This window comes from Balaenoptera borealis, assembly GCF_965194805.1.
Source record: "Balaenoptera borealis genome assembly, chromosome: 5".
Classification (NCBI taxonomy): domain Eukaryota; kingdom Metazoa; phylum Chordata; class Mammalia; order Artiodactyla; family Balaenopteridae; genus Balaenoptera; species Balaenoptera borealis.
The window spans coordinates 3,952,768-3,969,483 of record NC_138862.1 but is presented as its reverse complement, the minus strand read 5'-3'; the positions used below and the strand labels follow the sequence as shown (position 1 = coordinate 3,969,483).

General features: G+C 38.5%; 1 protein-coding gene across 1 annotated transcript in view; it reads right to left on the bottom strand.

The window, feature by feature from the left end:
- Positions 1 to 207: 207 nt before the first annotated feature.
- Positions 208 to 16,716, bottom strand: part of ZBTB21 (zinc finger and BTB domain containing 21) — a 37,000-nt gene continuing 20,491 nt past the window's right edge. Inside the window, exon 3 of the transcript XR_014244965.1 lies at positions 208 to 875. The gene's annotated coding sequence lies outside the window, so the exon portion shown is untranslated. The remainder of the gene's footprint in view (positions 876 to 16,716) is intronic.

Genomic DNA, 16,716 nt, shown 5'->3' with positions numbered 1-16,716 from the left:
AGAAAAAAATGTGCACCATACATGGTCTTACTTTTTTTTTTTTTTAACATCTTTATTGGAGTATAATTGCTTTACAATGGTGTGTTAGTTCTGCTGTATAACAAAGTGAATCAGCTATATATATACATATATATATCTCCTCCCTCTTGCGTCTCCCTCCCACCCTCCCTATCCCACCCCTCTAGGTGGTCACAAAGCACCGAGCTGATCTCCCTGTGCTATGCAGCTGCTTCCCACTAGCTATCTATTTCACGTTTAGTAGTGTATATATGTCCATGCCACTCTCTCACTTTGTCCTAGCTTACCCTTCCCCCTCCCCGTGTTCTCAAGTGCATTCTCTACTTCTGTGTCTTTATTCCTGTCCTGACCCTAGGTTCTTCAGAACCATTTTTTTTTTTTGGATTCCATAATATGTGTTAGCATATGGTATTTGTCTTTCTCTTTCTGATCTACTTCACTCTGTATGACAGACTCTAGGTCCATCCACCTCACCACAAATAACTCAATTTCCTTTCTTTTTATGGCTGAGTAATATTCCATTGTATATATGTGCCACATCTTCTTTATCCATTCATCTGTCGATGGACACTTAGGTCACTTCCATGTCCTGGCTATTGTAAATAGAGCTGCAATGAACACTGGGGTGCATGTGTCTTTTTGAATTATGGTTTTCTCAGGGTATATGCCCAGTAGTGGGATTGCTGGGTCATATGGTAGTTCTATTTTTAGTTTTTTAAGGACCTCCATACTGTTCTCCATAGTGGCTGTATCAATTTACATTTCCACCAACAGTGCAAGAGGGTTCCCTTTTCTCCACACCCTCTCCAGCATTTACTGTTTGTAGATTTTCAGCAAGATCCTTTTTGACCCACTTCCTAGAGAAATGGAAATAAAAACAAAAATAAACAAATGGGACCTAATGAAACAAAAGCTTTTGCGCAGCAAAGGAAACCATAAACAAGATGAAAAGACAACCCTCAGAATGGGAGAAAATATTTGCAAACGAAGCAACTGACAAAGGATTAATCTCCAAAATTTACAAGCAGCTCATGCAGCTCAATATCAAAAAAACAGACAACCCAATCCAAAAATGGGCAGAAGACCTACATAGACATTTCTCCAAAGAAGATATACAGATTGCTAACAAACACATGAAAGGATGCTCAACATCACTAATCATTAGAGAAATGCAAATCAAAGGTCTTACTTTTTTTAATGGCTTGGGTTTTTTCCAGAATATTAAGATAATTGAAAAATATTGAAGAATGGAAAGTACGTATACTGAAACGCATGACATTATTTTAAGTATTTTACTAACACCATAAACAGAATTTATACGTTTCCTTTTCTGGTTTTAATGGAAAAAAACCTCATCAATAGTATTTTCAAAATCTACTTCTTTGCTTATCTCATTTTTAATTCAGTAAATGCTATGTCTGACAATCTATCTAAACCAAGTGATGATCAAAAATAATTTAAAATTAATATTAAATATTATTTTATGTATTAAATAACATTAAACATCAAATACTTTAATGATATAAAAATTATCTAAAATTGTCACTTGATCAAGAGAAATTACTATGCATGGCAATGCTCTCATTAACATTAAATATCATTATTATAAAATATTAATGTTAGATAGCATTAAACATTTAATGTTTTAGTACCATTAAAATATTTAAGAGTTGTCTGTTGCTGGGGATCTGATGCCTTGAGGGCTGTAGTTATATTTTATCCAGTGTTTTAGTTGTTTTAGGTGGGGAGGCAAATCCAGTACCTATTATTCCATCTTGACCAGAGTGGAATTCCTCTATAACTTTGAAGTTTTCCTCCATATTTTCAAACTTCTTGTCTCTTTGTGCTGATTCTGTGTAACTTTTGTTAGTTCTTTTTTTTTTTTAATTGAAGTATAGTTGGTTTACAACTTTTCAGGTGTAGAGCAAAGTGATTCAGTTAGACAAACACATACACACATATATATACATACATATATATATTCTTTTTCAGATTATTTCCATTTTAGGTTATTATAAGATATCAAATATAGTTCCCTGTGCTACAGAGTAGGTCCTTGTTGGTTATCTATTTTATAAATATATAGTAGTGTGTATCTGTTAATCCCAAACTCCTAATTTATCCCCCCACCCCTTTCCCCTTTGGTAACCATAATTTTGTTCTCTATGCCTGTGAGTCTATTTCTGTTTTGTAGATAAGTTCATTTGTGTCATATTTTAGATTCCACACATAAGTGATATCATATGATATTTGTCTTTGTCTGTCTGACTTACTTCACTTAGTATGATAATCTCTAGGTCCATCCATGTTGCTGCAAATGGCATTATTTCATTCTTTTTTATGGGTGAGTAATATTCCAATATATATATACACATATACATATATGACATCTTCTTTCCTCTGTCGACGGACATTTAGGTTGCTTCCATGTCTTGGCTATTGTAAATAGTGCTGCTCTGAACACTGGGGTGTATGTATCTTTTCGAATTAGAGTTTTCGTTTTTTCTGGATATGTGCCCAGGAGTGGGATTCCTGGGTCATGTGGTAATTCTATTTTTAGGTTTTTAAGGAACTTCCATACTGTTTTCCAAAGTGGCTGCACCAATTTACATTCCCACCAACAGTGTAGGAGGGTTTCCTTTTCTCCACACTCTCTCCAACAGTTATAATTTGTAGACATTTTGATGATGGCCATTCTGTAGATTCTGTGTAATTTTCTTTGGATGTATCTGCTAGTTCATTAATTCTCTTTGGCCATATGAAATCTGTCCTTTGACCCAGTTGTCTTAGTCCATTTGATCTGCTATAACGGAAAACCACAGACCAGGTGGCTTATAAACAACAGAAATTTATTCAGGCTGGAAGTCCAAGATCAAGGCACCAGCAGATTCAGTGCCTGGTGAGGGTTCTTTTTTCCTGGTCCACAGATGGCGTCTTCTCACTTTGTCCTCACCTGGCAGAAGGGCTGAGAGAGCTCTCTGGGGCCTCTTTTATAAGGGCACTAATCCCATTCATGAGGGCTCCACCCCCGTGACCTAGTCACCTTCTAGGGGTGCCACCTCCAAACACCATTACATATTCTTATGTAAGGCATGGGGGACACAAATATTCAGTCCACAGCACCATTCATTGAGGTTTTTTTTTAAAATTTCAAATTATTATTTTTTCTCTAGACGTTCCATTTGTTTCTTTCTCAAATATACCTGATCAGTCCCTATACTGTCCAGTTATTTGTCATCTTTATTATTTTACTTTATTATTTTAAAATGTTTCATAAATATGTATTGTGTACCTGCCCTATGAGAGTGTAACACCTGCAGTTTCCGGTGGTCTAATTCTGTTGCTGGTTGTCACTGCCAAATCTCACCCAGGGGGCCTGCCTCCTCACGTGTTCACTGTGAGCTCTTGGCTTGATCTGCTGGAATCATGAGCACCTATATTTGGGGTGCTTTCAAACAGAGGAGACTATTGTCTGATTCAACTGTGAGCCTTGGGTGACATGGACTTGAAACTGAGTATTGGGGGCCCCAAGACCACGCCCAGGTTGGGTGGTTTGCTAGGACTCACAGGACCCATGGACATGATATACTGCAGTGAAAGGATACAAAGCAAATGCAGCAGAGGGGAAATGTGCATGAGGTGAGACCCAGAGGAAGCAGGAGCAAGCTTCCTGGTGGAGCCATGTTCCTTCAGCCCTGAGCGTGACAGCACATCACACCTCACACCTACCAGGGATGCTCATTAGTGGCTTGGTGCCAGTTGTTCTACTGGGAGCTGGTCATGTGGCACCTTCTGCCCAGCATACCAAAATTCCAGACTCTCCAAAGGACAGCAGGTGTTCAGCATAAACCGTATTGTTTGTACAAACAGCTGAGGCACAGTGAGCTGCTCTGGCCCTTGCACACTTCCTAAGGAGGGCAGGCTGGCTGCGGTCACACTTTCCTGCACAGCCCGGCTGCCCCGCCCCACAGTCCCAGCTCCCCCACCTTGTCACTGCCCAAGGCTCAGCATCCCCGAGAGTGATGCCAGGGGCGCCCACCCTCAGGCAAGCCAACTCTCTCCAGCTCACGAGATGTTTTGCTTCTTGGGGGTGAGCTGGAAAGGGGGCTTGGAAAATCCCCCTATTTCTTATGGGTCTGGTAATTCATCAGAAAGTGTGTCCTATCAAGAATCCAAGTGCTTCCATGCAGGAAATCTCAGAGCATCTAATTCATCATGCATCAGAAATAAAAGTGTTTCATAATTATTTTTTAAAAGAATTTTAAAAAAACCCAATAAGAATTCCTGATCTCAGGTATCAGGCTAAAAAATAAACATAAAGTTGGGAGGTGATCATCCACTGAGTAATAACTTCTCTAACAGAAAGTTTGGAAGCCCAAGTTCCGTCTCTCTATCTGGGGAATCTGGCTCTCTTGGCAGCTTGCATGGTTGCTGGCCTTGCTCTTCCTGTAATCAGGGTCGATTTATCCACTAGGCACAGGGTTTAGGGTCCATGGTACTTTTAGGGAACCACAAAAGTGTTTTTATGGTGACCACAAAAATATTTTAATTTCTTTGAAAATAAGAAGGAAAAAAAATGAGGTTTTAGCACTGAAGAAAATGTTTTAACTCACTTCAGCCTGGGTAATATTTTTCTTTTTTAATGAAAAAGATATTATATTTTAAATATAAAATATAATTTTTAATCTATATGTTTCTATGGAAGAAAGGTTCTCCCGAAGTGTCTAGGCTCAACAAAAGTTATAATGTGGCCCTGTCTTCAATGTATTAAGAAAATCACTTATTGGGAACATACTATATTCCTAGTATTGACACTGGAAATATGGTTATTTCAAAAAAAAATTTCCAAGTTGTATATATTTTAAGACTGTTCCAGAGCTCTGGTAACTCTTTCAACTGTAACTCTTTGGACCAATCAAAGTAAGTTTGCAGGGAAAGAGCTTCAGATCCTGAATTGGTAAACCTTTCCTTAGTGGTTGGCTACAGCCATTTCCAACTATTCAGTGCAACAAATTAGGAAAAGTTCCCTGGATGTTTCTAACATTCTATGGGTGAGTAGGTGGCTAGAAACAGAGCTCAACTCTTCTTAGAGACCCAACAGCACTTGATGAAAATGATTTTATTTTAAATGAGAGGGCTATTCAAGGCTATTTTGTACTTTAAGTTCTTTTACATTACAAAAAAACAGACAAAAATAACATCAAATGTTACAAACTATTCAGTAATCCATCTTTGGTCTTTGATTTTGTGAACAGAAACAGGTTCTTTTTTTGAGGGGGGGTGGGTGCGCCACGTGGCATGTGGGATCTTAGTTCTCCATTCCCTGACCAGGGATCAAACCTGTGCCCCCTGCAGTGGAAGTGTGTGTTTTAACCACTGGACCGCCAGGGAGGTCCCAGAAGTGGTTTCTTGATAAGCTCTTTGAACTGAACTTGGAGACCCAACTTGAATGCCTGTGAACACCTACTTTTCATCACTTGAGACCATTAGAACCAAATCTCTGCTTCCTTACACACCAAATTTCTGTTTCGAGGGGAACAAATTAAGGTGTCATTCTGATGTGTTTATCACATGAGGGAGAAGAATAGGTCTGGCGTGCCTGCCATTTTAACTACTTATCATCTCTGCCATCAAAAACACTGAGGATTAAAAGGGACAGCTCTTCCCTCAGCCAGCAAGTCCCAGGCCCCCTGGCCTCCTCCTATAGAGGACACCTTGCCACCCAGTTATCCGATGACCTGGGCAGGACAAAGCATCTAACGGTGGGTTGTGACCCATTACCAGATTAGGAAATTCACATAACGGGTTGTGACCTAGGTTTTTCACTATAAATGAATAAAACAGAGGCAGATTTACTGTGTGGCTAATGAAGCTAGGCTCCAGGGCCCCTCACTTGTGCAGGCCACCTCGTAAATTATCCTACTATGGCAAATTGTATAAAAGTGCGACCAGGAACATACTGATCACAAGAGAGAGGTCTGTCCGTTTCCACCCTGACATCCCCTCTGCCATCATTTCTTTTGCGATGGTTGGTGTTGAGGTGAACATAGGCTTTTTGAGACCTGACTTAAAGGTAAGCTGAGGAGGGGACAAGTTTAGTTTGGATTTAGTGAGATGTATATGTGATTTTTTGGTCAAGTTGGAGAAAATTTCATTTATGAGCTGCTTGGAATTTGGAAGAATTTTTCAGACACACAGTGCTAGACACTTTAGGACATGTTAGCTAAGCTATTAATAATAAAATAACTAGTCTCAGTTCCCCTTCTGACCAAGATGGAGTAACAGGACTGCATTTACTGTCCTGCTTGAAACAACTGAATTCCAGACAAAACATATGAAAGAATGATTTTCCAAACATTGATCATCAGGCAACGAAGAACAGTGACCACTGAGGGATGAGAAAGAAATGAGGTAAAGCAGCGTCTCTGACTGAGGAGCTGGGGCCACGAGTCCAGGGAAGACATAGTGGCTGGGGTTCAAGGGGAGACGACTAGAGAGGAGAAGCCTGCCCAGAGCGGCTGCTTGACTCTTCAGCGCCTACTGATCAACACATGTGAGGAAACTTCTGACGCCAGAAAAGAGCCACCCGAACATATTAGAGGGGACAATCCCAGAACTCATGCTGCATTAAATAATTCATGGGACATTGGGCAGAAGGGGTGTATTTGCCTCAGCAGTGGAGCAAAATTAGCCCTAGATTAAATGCCACTTGGATCCCACTTAACACGGTTTAAAAACAAAACCTAAATGGATAGAGCTGTTTCCAACTAAGCTAATTATGTCCCCCAAACAAAGTTCTAGAATATTTATAGAAATACAAAAATACCCAGCACCCAACAAGGTAAAATTCACAATGTCTTCCATCCAAAAAAAATTACCAGATATGCCAAGAGGCAGAAAACTGTTACCCAGAATGAGAAGAAAAAGAAGTAAATTGAAACCAACCCAGAAATGGAACAGATGATAGAATTAGTATACAAGGACATTAAAAAGTTGTTATAACTGTATTCCATATGTTCAAGAAGCTGGAGGAAAGATTGAAAATGTTAAGTAGAGACATACAAGATAAATGTAAGATCCAAATCAAATTTCTAGAGATGAAAACTACACCAGATGGTTAATGGCAGATTAGACTTTGCAGAAAAAAAAGATTAGTAAACTAGAAGCACAGCAATAGAAACCATCCAAAATGAAACAGAAAGAACAAAAGGGAAAATTTTAATAAAGCAACAGTGAACTCTGGAACAATTTCAGGTGGTCTAATAAATGTGTAATTGGAGTTGTGGAAGGAGAGAGAAGAGAGGGCAGGAAGGGAAAAAATATTTAAAGAAATAATGGCTGAAAAATGTCCAAATCTGATAAGAACTATAAACTCAAACACCTAAGAAATTAAACGAGCCCAAGTGTGCATGGGCATACACACACACACACACACACACACGATAAAAGTACATCATGGTGTGTCATAATCAGATTGCATAAAATTGGTAACAATGAGAAGAGGAACCAAGATGGCGGAGTAGAAGGACGTGCTCTCACTCCCTCTTGTGAGAGCACCAGAATCACAACTGTCTGCTGGACAATCATCAACAGGAAGACACTGGAACTCACCAAAAAAGATACCCCACATCCAAAGACAAAGGAGAAGCCACGATGAGACGGTAGGAGGGGCGCAATCACAGTAAAAACAAATCTCATAACTGCTGGGTGAGTGACTCACAGACTGGAGAACACTTATCCCACAGAAGTCCACCCACTGGAGTGAAAGTTCCAAGCCCCACGTCAGGCTTCCCAACCTGGGGGTCTGGCAACGGGAGGAGGAATTCCTAGAGAATCAGACTTTGAAGCCCAGTGGGATTTGATTGCAAGACTTTGACAGGACTGGGGGAAACAGAAACTCCACTCTTGGAGGGCACACACAAAGTAGTGTGTGCATCAGGACCCAGGGGAAGGAGCAGTGACCCCAGGGGAGATTGAACCAGACCTACCTGCTAGTGTTGGAGGGTCTCCTGCAGAGGCGGGGGGTGGTTGTGGCTCACCGTGGGGACAAGAACACTGGCAGCAGAAGTTCTGGGAAGTACTCCTTGGCATGAGCCCTCCCAGAGTCTGTCATTAGCCTCACCAAAGAGCCCAGGTAGGCTCCAGTGTTGGGTTGCCTCAGGCCAAACAACCAAGGGGAGGGAACCCAGTCCCACCCATCAACAGTCAAGTGGATTAAAGTTTTACTGATCTCTGCCCACCAGAGCAACAGTCAGCTCTACCCACCACCAGTCCCTCCCATCAGGAAACTTACACAAGCTTCTTAGATAGCTTCATCCACTAGAGGGCAGATAGCAGAAGCAAGAAGAACTACAGTCCTGCAGCCTGTGGAACAAAAACCACATTCACGGAAAGATAGACAAGATGAAAAGGCAGAGGGCTATGTACCAGATGAAGGAACAAGATAAAACCCCAGAAAAACAACTAAATGAAGTGAAGATAGGCAACCTTCCAGAAAAAGAATTCAGAATAATGATAGTGAAGATGATCCAGGACCTTGGAAAAAGAATGGAGGCAAAGATCGAGAAGATGCAAGAAATGTTTAACAAAGACCTAGAAGACTTAAAGAACAAACAAACAGAGATGAACAATATAATAACTGAAATGAAAACTACACTAGAAGGAATCAATAGCAGAATAACTGAGGCAGAAGGATGGATAAGTGACCTGGAAGACAGAATGGTGGAATTCACTGCTGTGGAACAGAATAAAGAAAAAAGAATAAAAAGAAATGAAGACAGCCTAAGAGACCTCTGGGATAACATTAAATGCAACAACATTCGCATTATAGGGGTCCCAGAAGGAGAAGAGAGAGAGAAAGGACCAGAGAAAATATTTGAAGAGATTATAGTCAAAAACTTCCCTAACATGGGAAAGGAAATAACCACCCAAGTCCAGGAAGCACAGTGAGTCCCATACTGGATAAACCCAAGGAGAAACATGCCGAGACACATAGTAATCAAATTGGCAAAAATTAAAGACAAAGAAAATTATTGAAAGCAGCAAGGGAAAAACAAAAAATAATATACACGGGAACTCCCATAAGGTTAACAGCTGATTTCTCAGCAGAAACTCTACAAGCCAGAAGGGAGTGGCATGATATACTTAAAGTGATGAAAGGGAAGAACCTACAACCAAGATTACTCTACCCGGCAAGGATCTCATTCAGATTCGATGGAGAAATCAAAAGCTTTACAGACAAGCAAAAGCTAAGAGAATTCAGCACCATCAGACCAGCTCTACAACAAATGCTAAAGGAACTTCTCTAAGTGGGAAACACAAGAGAAGTAAAGGACCTACAAAAACAAACCCAAAACAATTCAGAAGATGGTAATAGGAACACACATATCGATAATTACCTTAAAAGTGAATGGATTAAATGCTCCAACCAAAAGACACAGGCTTGCTGAATGGATACAAAAACAAGACCCATACATATGCTGTCTACAAGAGACCCACTTCAGACCTAGGGACACATACAGACTGAAAGTGAGGGGATGGAAAAAGATATTCCATGCAAATGGAAATCAAAAGAAAGCTGGAGTAGCAATACTCATATCAGATAAAATAGACTTTAAGATAAAGAATATTACAAGAGACAAGGAAGGACACTACATAATGATCAAGGGATGAATCCAAGAAGAAGATATAACAATTATAAATATATATGCGCCCAACATAGGAGCACCTCAATACAAAAGGCAACTGCTAACAGCTATAAAAGAGGAAATTGACAGTACCACAATAATAGTGGGGGACTTTAACACCACACTGACACCAATGGACAGATCATCCAAAATGAAAATAAATAAGGAAACAGAAGCTTTAAATGACACACTAGAACAGATAGATTTAATTGATATTTATAGGACATTCCATCCAAAAACAGCAGATTACACTTTCTTCTCACGTGTGCACGGAATATTCTCCAGGATAGATCACATCTTCGGTCACAAATCAAGCCTCAGTAAATTTAAGAAAATTGAAATCATATCAAGCATCTTTTCTGACCACAACGCTATGAGATTAGAAATGAATTACAGGGGAAAAAAACGTAAAAAACACAAACACATGGTGGCTAAACAGTACATTACTAAATAACCAAGAGGTCACTGAAGAAATCAAAGAAGAAATCAAAAAATACCTAGAGACAAATGACAATGAAAACACAACGATCCAAAACCTATGGGATGCAGCAAAAGCAGTTCTAACAGGGAAGTTTATAGCTATACAAGCCTACCTCAAGAAACAAGAAAAATCTCAAATAAACAATCTAACCTTACACCTAAAGGAACTAGAGAAAGAAGAACAAACAAAATCCAAAGTTAGCAGAAGGAAAGCAATCATAAAGATCAGAGCAGAAATAAATGAAATAGAAACAAAGAAAACAATAGCAAAGATCAATAAAACTAAAAGCTGGTTCTTTGAGAAGATAAACAAAATTGATAAGCCATTAGCCAGACTCATCAAGAAAAAGAGGGAGAGGACTCAAATCAATAAAATTAAAAATGAAAAAGGAGGAGTTACAACAGACACTGCAGAAATACAAAGCATCCTAAGAGACTACTACAAGCAACTCTTTGCCAACAAAATGGACAACCTGGAAGAAATGGACAAATTCTTAGAAAGGTATAACCTTCCAAGACTGAACCAGGAAGAAATAGAATATATGAACAGACCAATCACAAGTAATGAAATTGAAACTGTGATTAAAAATCTTCCAACAAACAAAAGTCTAGGACCAGGTGGCTTCACAGGTGAATTCTATCAAACATTTAGAGAAGAGCTAACACCTATCCTTCTCAAACTCTTCCAAAAAACTGCAGAGGAAGGAACACTCCCAAACTCATTCTATGAGGCCACCATCACCCTGATACCAAAACCAGACAAACATACTACAAAAAATGAAAATTACAGACCAATAGCACTGATGAATATAGATGCAAAAATCCTCAACAAAATACTAGCAAACAGAATCCAACAACACAATAAAAGGCTCATACACCATGATCAAGTGGGATTTATCCCAGGGATGCAAGGATTCTTCAATACATGCAAAGCAATCAATGTGATACACCACATTAACAAATTGAAGAATAAAAACCATATGATCATCTCAATAGATGCAGAAAAAGCTTTTGACAAAATTCAACACCAATTTATGATAAAAACTCTCCAGAAAGTGGGCATAGAGGGAACCTACCTCAACATAATAAAGGCCATATACGACAAACCCACAGCAAACATCATTCTCAAAGGTGAAAAACTGAAAGCATTTCCTCTAAGATCAGGAACAAGACAAGTATGTCCATCTCACCACTATTTTTCAACATAGTTTTGGAAGTCCTAACCACGGCAATCAGAGAAGAAAAAGAAATAAAAGGAATACAAATTGGAAAAGAAGAAGTAAAACTGTCACTGTTTGCAGATGACATGATACTATACATAGAGAATCCTAAAGATGCTACCAGAAAACTACTAGAGCTAATCAATGAATCTGGTAAAGTAGCAGGATACAAAATTAATGCACAGGAATCTCTTGCATTCCTATACACTGATGATGAAAAATCTGAAAGAGAAATTAAGGAGACACTCCCATTTACCATTGCAACAAAAGGAATAAAATACCTAGGAATAAACCTACCTAGGGAGACAAAAGACCTGTATGCAGAAAACTATAAGACACTGATGAAAGAAATTAAAGATGATACCAACAGATGAAGAGATATACCATGTTCTTGGATTGGAAGAATCAACATTGTGAAAATGACTATACTACCCAAAGCAATCTACAGATTCAACGCAATCCCTATGAAATTACCAATGGCATTTTTTACGGAACTAGAACAAAAAATCTTAAAATTTGTATGGAGATACAAAAGACCCCGAATAGCCAAAGCAGTCTTGAGGGAAAAAAACAGGGCTGGAGGAATCAGACTCCCTGACTTCAGACTATACTACAAAGCTACAGTAATCAAGACAATATGGTACTGGCACAAAAATAGAAACATAGATCAATGGAACAAGATAGAAAGCTCAGAGGTAAACCCACACACCGATGGTCAACTAATCTATGACAAAGGAGGCAAAGATATACAATGGAGAAAAGACAGTCTCTTCAATAAGTGGTGCTGGGAAAACTGGACAGCTATATGTAAAAGAATGAAATTAGAACACTCCCTAACACCATACACAAAAATAAACTCAAAAGGGATTCGAGACCTAAATGTAAGACCGGACACTATAAAACTCTTAGAGGAAAACATAGGAAGAACACTCTTTGACATAAATCACAGATAGATCTTTTTTGATCCACCTCCTAGAGTAATGGAAATAAAAACAAAAATAAACAAACGGGACCTAATGAAATTTTAAAGCTTTTGCACAGCAAAGGAAACCATAAACAAGACGAAAAGACAACCTTCAGAATGGGAGAAAATATTTGCAAATGAATCAACGGACAAAGGATTAATCTCCAAAATATATAAACAGCTCATGCAGCTCAATATTATAGAAACAAACAACCCAATCCAAAAATGGGCAGAAGACTTAAATAGACATTTCTCTAAAGAAGACATACAGATGGCCAAGAAGCACTTGAAAAGCTGCTCAACATCACTAATTATTAGAGAAACGCAAATCAAAACTACAATGAGGAATCAACTCACACCAGTTAGAATGGGCATCATCAGAAAATCTACAAACAACAAATGCTGGAGAGGGTGTGGAGAAAAGGGAACCCTCTTGTACTGTTAGTGGGAATGTAAATTGATACAGTCACTATGGAGAACAGTATGGAGGTTACTTAAAAAACTAAAAATAGAATTACCGTATGATCCAGCAATTCCACTACTGGGCATATACCCAGAGAAAACCATAATTCAAAAAGACACAGGCACCCCAGTGTTCAATGCAGCACTATTTACAATAGCCAGGTCATGGAAGCAAACTAAATGTCCATCAACAGATGAATGGATAAAGAAGATGTGGTACATATATACAATGGAATATTACTCAGCCATGAAAAGGAACGAAATTGAGTCATTTGTTGAGACGTGGATGGATCTAGAGACTGTCATACAGAGTGAAGTAAGTCAGAAAGAGAAAAACAAATATCGTATATTAACGCATGTATGTGGAACCTAGAAAAATGGTACAGATGAACTGGTTTGCAGGGCAGAAGTTGAGACACAGATGTAGAGAACAAATGTATGGACACCAAGGGGGGAAAGCCGCAGGGGGGTGGGGATGGTGGTGTGCTGAATTGGGCAATTGGGATTGACATGTATACACTGATGTGTATGATGATGTGTTTTATACATAAAGTTGATGACTAATAAGAACCTGCTGTATAAAAAAATAAATAAAATAAAATTCAAAAATTAGAAAAAAACACGAAAAACTAATACTAAACTTTCTTTGGGTTATTTGTATGGAAATATGTTAATATAAATATTTCAGACATTACATGAAATTCCTAAAAACCTTATATGTTCTGGTATAAAGTTATAAGTCATAATTCTAGTTATTACTTTAAAATGTATATCTCAGAAATAACTAAATTTCCTTGTCAATTGCATTATTATGAACTTTCATCAAATCTTTAACCGTGGTCATTTTTAAGTCTTTTGTCATTTACAGACAGTTCTGGATGTACTCTGATGCTTTTGCAAAAATGTTCCTATAAAAGGGTTTCATTTTCAAGGAATTCATGGAAAAGACTCTGACAAGTACAGGTTTCTGGTAATTGACTGTACTGCTGAACTGAATGGATAAGCCTTTCGAGAACTCTAATGGAAAACTGATGAATTCATAAAATTGCTAAGAAAAGATCAAGATGAAAAAAAATTAATTACATGGGACTGAGTGAACTGATGAGGATGATTATAATTTTTGTGACTTTCTGTTTGAATAAAAAAGAAATGTGATGTAAATTTATCTAAAAGAACTTAATGTAAAACAATGCCACTCTTCTCACAAAAAAAAAAATAACATTTGATAACAAAGAGAAAAACTTAAAAGCAAAATTGGTATATTATGTATATGGGAACAAAGATAAGGAGAGCAGATTTCTCACTGGAAATAATTCAAGGTAGAAACAGTGAAGCAATATCTTTAAAGTACTGGAAAAAAAACCCTATCTATTCTAGAATTCTATACCCAGCAAAACGATCTTTCAAAACTGGCAAAATAAAACCTATAATGGAAAAGAATTTTAAAAAAGAATATATACATATATATGTATAAAAGAATCACTTTGCTGTACACCTGAAAGTAACAGAATATTGTAAATCAAATATATTTCAATAAAAAATAAACAAAATTGGCAAAATAAAGATTTTTCTAGACATACACAAGCTGAAATAACTTAGCACCAGTAGATCTTTTCTACAAGAAATATTAATGTTAATGTCCTTCAGGCAGAAGGACAATGATATCATATGGAAACTTGGATCTGCAGGTGAAATGAAGGGCTCAAGGAATGGAAACTTATATGGGCAAATATAAAGACTTTGTTTCTTATTAATTAAATTGCTTTAAAAATGTAATTGACCATTTAAAGCAAAATAATGACAATGTATTGTGGGGCTAATGACATACACAGACATGAAATGTATGACAACCGAGCACAAAGGCTGTGAAGCATATACTGTCAATTCTTGTATCACCCATAAGGTAAGGTAATTAAAAAACATTAATGAAATCATAAAAACTCAGTTAATCCAAAAAAAGAAAACAGGGAACACAGAATAGGTGAAATAATTAGAAAATGAATAATAAGATGGTAGATTTAAATGCAACCATAACAATAATCACCTTAAATGTAAATGATCTAAATACCCTGATTAAAAGACAGAGGATGTCAGATTGGATTTAAAAAATCAGTACCCAAATACATGCCTACAGGAAATATACTTTAAATATAATGACACAAATAGGTTACAAGTAGAAGGACGGAAAAAAAAATACCACGCTAAAATTAGTCAAAAGAAAGTTGGAGTAGTTATATTAATACAAATGAAGTAGGTTTCACAGTAGATAAAGAAGGTCATTTTAAAAATGTTAAAGGGGTCAATTAATCAACCCTGTACACTTATGCACCTAATATCATAGTGTTAAACTACATGATATAAAAACTGATAGAACTGAAAGGAAAAAGAAACAATTATAGTCCTCCCTCCCTCCCTCCTTCCTTCCTTCCTTCGTTTCCTTTCTTCCCTCCTTCCTTCCTTCCTCCCTTCCTCCCTCCCTCCCTCCCTTCCTTTCTTCCTCCTTTCCTTCCTTCCTTCCTTCCTCCTTTCCTTCCCTCCTTCCTCCTTTCCTTCCGTCCTTCCTTCCTTCCATCCTTCTCTCCTTTGTTAAAAGCCATAAGGTAGATCCCCACGTGGACGGCAGTCAGCCTGAGGGTGGAAAGCAGGCCCAAGGGGGGCTGGAGATCGGCTACATGGCAGGGAAACTGACGTAACGGGAGCTGAGTTTCTCACCGTCACAGAGGAGAGATACAAACCTGGAGAGAGGCGGCCAAAGAGCACATCGTGTGGTATTGGATTGGAATCGAAGCTATGGATGTGAACTCACAGATTTCTGAATATGTCAGTAGGTCTACAGGATTCACAGATAAATTCAGACGCGTGTGTGTGTTTCCCCCTTTAAGCCTCTGTCCACAGAAGCGCCTGGGAGCACCCACACGTTATTTAGAATCAGCAGGCTCAACGCCCAGATCCTGGTCTTCAAACACCATTCTCCACTAAAAAGAATCAGACTCTCCAGGCTCCGGCAGAGAAGGGATGAGATGGGTCTGGAACATCTTGATGTGTCAGGAAGTGAGAAGATACTCAAGGAATGAAGGGGACATGCCAAAGGTCAGAGAAGCCAGTGTAACGCTCCCACTGGCTAAATCTAGGATAACCTGAGCATGAAAATGAAAATAAAAATGGTGGCAACTGATTGTAACCCATTGAATAGAACAGGAATCCATGAATCCACAACACATAAACAAGTAAATGAACAAATTAATTTCTTGCAGTAGAAAGCCCACAGATAAATGAAGAAAGAATGAAGGTTTGAGAAAATCTCCCTTTGGAAACAATTATAAAAATAATTCAGGCAAGACACAGAAACATCAACAGATGCTAAAGTTAGTGGGTAAAACTGAGATGAATAATGGGATTTTACATAGTCTCAGAACGTCTCCCTGCAAAATATTAACAACAAAGGGGAAAAACATAATGAAGAAACCTGGTAGAAAAGATCTCAGTTGAATGATTAAAATTAATACCACCAGCAACAGGACAAACAGGCGTCGCATGCCACCTATAGGCTGACATGGAAAGAACACGGCCTCTGTGACATTCTGGTACAAAAATGCATGACATGGTCTCATCATGAGAAAACACCAGACAAACTCCAGTTGAGGGAATCTACAGGATGACTGGTCCACAATCTTCAGAATGATCAAGGCCATAAAAGTCAAAGACAGACTGAGGAATATTCCAGAGTGAGGGAGACCAGAGAGTACTGGGCTATCTGAGAAGGGGGCGGGGGAGCAGGGGGCAGGAAGGGAAAGTCAAAAATAATATGGGAGGAAAACGAGCCTGCTGCTATTTTACAGACTCTCAGACACACGTGCGCCGTGCTTCACATGCAGTGAGTACCAGC